At 43.4% G+C, this 5,000-nt stretch overlaps 1 protein-coding gene across 6 annotated transcripts in view; it reads left to right on the top strand.

The window, feature by feature from the left end:
- COPZ2 (COPI coat complex subunit zeta 2) overlaps positions 1-5,000 on the top strand; it is a 670,348-nt gene that overhangs the window by 137,379 nt on the left and 527,969 nt on the right. The gene's annotated exons all lie outside the window — the stretch shown is intronic.

Raw genomic sequence — 5,000 nt, 5'->3', positions numbered from 1 at the left:
GTGAAATCACATCTACCCAGTGTACTGCTATGTGCACTCTATCCTCTCCACCCCCAGGAGGGGCAAGTAGACCGTGCTCCTTCAGCTCCTCCCTGCATGATCCCTATTGTGCCTGGTCTGCTAATCAAACTCCAGTCACCTTTGTGGAAATTGTAGCACCATCCCTCTGTGCCATGGATCCAGGCTTAGAATCAACTATAAATGTTGTCCAGGGGTGGGATAACTCATTGATAAGTATAATAGGGGTGTTGTGACAATGTAATCACTGTTTACTGTCCAGTAAATGATTGTTTTTCATGAATGTGAAATGCTTCTTCATTGAAACATTTATACTTTTATGTAAATTTGAACACATTTTTAGCATTTTAAATTTAATTATATTCATTAATGTATTTTTTTTATTTTTGTAACTTTTTTCCCTTTCTTCACAATGCAGTTTTATAGTAGGTGTATTTGATGTAGCAATCATAACACTTTTACATTTCACTGTTCTCTATTAAAATGTTAATAAAAATAAATAAAAAAAGAACCTCAGCTTTGGCCGGCTAAGAACTTGCTGTATTCAACTGGACGTATAAGAGAATTTAAGTACCTTTATCTGCACTTTTTTTTAAAAAAAATACAGTATTTAAATTGATTTTAACTGTGTGTTGCAGGAATATTAACTGAACTGGAAGTTTTGACTCTGCTCTTCAGTTAGTCCCACTCACCCTCCCTGTTTTTGTTTTGGTGTTAATCTTAGTGGCCTTGAAACTGCCCGCCCCTCTTGTAAATTTGTGATTGGATACTCCTTCTGGGCCCATCTCATTTGCTCACTCAACTGAGTGCAGTGAGATCATATTCTGATTTTAGGCACTCCTACTGTGTACAAAGAGAGCATCTGGGAAACAGAAAAAAAATTAATTGCTTGTTTCCTGCCTTTCCTGTTAAGTGGTATAGACTATTTGTAGGCTTTTGAGCCCCCAAGCCCTTCTGTGTTGGAGGGAAGCCTTCTAGCTTAGTTTTTTTCCTATAACTAGCCAGTTTTCTAGTTTCAGCACTCAAATCTATTTCTTTGATCTCAGCACTTGTTCAGAAAAAATCTGCTTTTACTGTACTTGTGTTTCTACCTACTTTTTTTTACTTTTGCATCATCTTAAAAGTACTCAATTGTATTTATTACTGCTTGGTGTAACTCATTCTAAGCCTTTGGTTTAAACACTTGGGCTTCGGACCAGTTGTTTTGCACTGAGAGGGTTTGTGGTCTGCACTGTAGTGGCAGAACAGGTAGCTTACATCCTTCTAGGTTGGGAACTGCTGATTGAGGGCTCAGTGTCTGTTATTCTAAGAGTGTATTAATTCTGGTTTAAGCACTTGGGCTTTCAGGCCAGTTATTTTACATTAAGAGGGTTCGTGGTCTGCACTCTTGTGGGAGGAGAGGCTGGACTCTGCCCTTCTGAGCTGGGAATTTCTGGTTAAAGGCTTATAGTGCATGCATATCTGAACTGCTTCTTACTGAAGTTGGTGCGCCTTGTTTGCTGTGGCATAGACTGGATTCGGGCCTGCTGGATCTAGCTTTGTTTGTGTAACTTGAGCACTAATCCAGGCATTCTCTAAAGTATTCAATTGTATTTATTACTGCTTGGTAGTAACTTGATTAAAGTGTAGCTATCATTCTAAGTCTTTTGGATTAAGCACTTGGGCTTCAGACCAGTTGTTTTACATTAGGAAGGTTTGTGGCATGCACTGTGGTGGCAGGACAGGTCGCTTTCAACTGCTGATTGAGAGCCCAGTGTCTGTTATTCTTAAAGTGTATTAGTTCTGGTTTAAGCACTTGGACTTCAGGCCAGTTATTTTACATTAAGAAGGTTTGTGATCTGCTCTCTTGTGGGAGAAGAGGCTGGACTCTCCCCTTCTGAGCTGGGAATTTCTGGTTAAAGGTTTATAGTGCCTGAATATTTGAACTGTATCTTACTGAAATTTGGTACACCTTGTTTGCTGTAGCATAGACTAGATCCAGGCCTGCTGAATCTAGCTTTGTTTATATGCTTGTAATTTCCCTGGAACGCTAATTCCACCTAATACGCAGCTTCTCAGCGCTTCTGTGGATCACTAGTGATATCTGCATTGCTTACTGTACTTATTTCCTTGTTTCACTTGAAAGAAAGTTACTGTTTGTCACTTTTGCATTTAAGTTACCTGTAACACATTGCACTTAAGTTACCTGGCACTTGCTCACTAAAGCAATTATATAAGTCAGCACTAAAAATTAAAAGCACTACACCCTCACTCCCCACTGGCCCTTGTTTTCAATTATTAAGGAATTCCCAATATTATTCTAGCATGTCCAAAGGTCAGTTGTCAATCTCCTCTCCGGTCCAGCTGGTGAATCTGGGAATCTTGAGGCAATGTTACAACTGCCTCATGTACACAGACAACCCTCTCCTCCTCCCAACAAATTCCAACACATGTGAGAGATGCAACCATATAGCCAAACTGGAGGCTAAGCTCTCTCAACTCAGTACTGGCATAACCAGTCAGGAGGAGAAGGAAACCACACTCACTACAATTCCAGTCTCACCTAGACCTACCACGACAGCAAACCAAACACATGATCACAAAAGAACATACTCGGAGGCTCTAAATAAAGATCTGCCTAAGCAGCAGAGACCTCCAAAGCAGACACCCAAGCAACCGCTACCCCAAAACAAAACACGTGCAACACATATCTCACAAAGCCGAACAGTCACAGCCCTTAAGACTAAACAACACACCTGATACACTTGTAATAGGTGACTCTATCGTCAGGCACACTGACGTCCCGCTCACCAGGCTGAACAAGGAGAGGGTCACGGTGAGCAGCCTGTCGGGCGCTAGGATCCGCCACATAACACAAGCACTCAGGTCACTCCAAGGCAAGTACAAATATGACTCAGTCATTGTCCATGCTGGTGTGAATGACCTGAAATGTACCTCCCTGGACTACATGAAAAGAGACATAAAGGAGCTCTCTGAGCATGTAGCCCAGGCCGGTATGACCCTGACCTTGAGTAGCATCTTACCCTCACCAAGAATGATGCCACAATATGAAGACAAGATGATCAGTTTCAACAATTGGCTTAAGTACTGGTGTCACTCAAAGGGGATCCAATGCCTGTCAGCTTGGGATGATATGCTAGACAAGCCACGATGCTTCGCTAGGGACGGCTTGCACCTGTCACCCCTGGGCTTTCGGATATTGGCAAAGGCTCTTGCTACTCCCATAGTGCCTTTTTTAGGCAAGGCTCAAAAGACAAACCCACCTCCATAGGTATCACAAGGGATAAGAAACTAAGAGTAATGCTACTCAACGCCAGAAGTCTAAACCTCAAGATGCACGCACTTGAAACTCTCCTTAGCATGGAGAACATTGATATCTGTGCAGTAACAGAAACCTGGTTCAGGGCTCCCGAGAGCACCCCAGCACTACCAGGTTATACCTCATACCATGCTTTTCGTCCCCAAAACTTGGACTGAACCACAAAAGGAGGGGGAGTATTGATATTCATCAAAGATACCCACACCTCCAGGTTGGTGGCAAAGCATGAAGCATCAGAGACTATCCATGTGCAACTAACAGTGGGTAAAACTGCCTTCCAGTTTATAGCCTGCTACAGACCACCCTCCCAAACCCAGGAACCCCACTCTGCCTTTCTGAGAACACTGGAAAATATGAAGGTCTCTCCAAACACCATTATATTGGCGATTTCAACTACCCAAACATAGACTGGGAGCATTACTCTAGCTCCAACACCCTAGCCCAAAGGTTCCTAGAATTTATAAACTCAAATGCTATGGAACAACTTGTTACCACTCCCACAAGAGGGGAAAACATACTGGACCTGATCATCACCAACATGGGGACTCTATGCTCCAGACCAGAAGTGTATCCCTCACTGGTAAGATCAGACCATAAACTAATCTCACTGGATATTCACATCCCGACCCCACCCCTGCCCAGAAAACCACAGTGAAAAACTTCTCTAAAGCAAATTTCACACTCCTCAAAACCAAGGTGGAATCCTTCAAATCCCCCGGGCCTGTGGAAAATATGGCCCAGACCGCAGAATCCTTTATAAATGCATTCTATGAACACCTTCAGGAATGCATGGATCATGCGATCCCAAATAAAACCAAGACCCAGTCCTCCAAAGGCAGACGTCCTGTCTGGTGGACCCAGCCATAAACAAACTATACAATAGAAGGAGGAAGCTACTAAATGATAGAGCAAAATCCCAAAAGGGAAGGCATCACTGATCAGTATTAGCAAAAAACTACGGGCTTTCATAAAATTGTCTAAGGCCAGCTTCGAGAGAAAAATTGCACAGGACACTAAGGATAATCACAAGGCTTTCTTTAGTTATGTTAGGAACCTGGGTGGTAATTCCCAGATATGCTCAGAATTAGTCCAAAATGACAAAAATACACTGAACCCACAGACATTGCCAACATCCTAGCTGACAGGTTCAGCAAACTTCTCCCCTCCCCACCAAAAGGGCAAATATCTATCCCAGCAGAGTGCTGCCCCTGACATCTCAGCTGCTCAGGTAAGAGCTGCCTCTCCAAAGCAAAAACACAGCATCAGTGGGACCAGACGGTGTCCCGGCTGGCCCTACATGAATTCCAAGAAGAGCTAAACCCAAACATAAAACTGCTGTTCAGTCTCAGCCTTACTACAGGATATGTGCCCAAAGAGTGGCGTACAGCAACAGTGGTCCCTCTCCATAAAGGTGGTGCCTCAACGGATCCTGGAAACTATCGCCCCATAAGCCTGACTAGCATGGTCTGCAAAGCTATGGAAAGGATCATCATGGACCTCATAAATAAAGATATTGGGGACCTACAGACACTGGATCCTACCCAGTTCGGCTTTGTTAAGGGCAGATCCTGCCTCTTAAACCTGGTTGATTTCTTTGAAACAGTCACCAAGGCCATTGACGAGGGGAAGGTGGTCCACAGCCTACCTGGACCTCGCAAAAGCC

The sequence above is a fragment of the Protopterus annectens genome, chromosome 13.part0 (genome assembly GCF_019279795.1).
Source record: "Protopterus annectens isolate FY-2018-M chromosome 13.part0, PAN1.0, whole genome shotgun sequence".
Lineage (NCBI taxonomy): Eukaryota > Metazoa > Chordata > Ceratodontiformes > Protopteridae > Protopterus > Protopterus annectens.
Note: the sequence above shows the minus strand (reverse complement) of the source record. Positions and strands in the feature narration are given on the sequence as shown.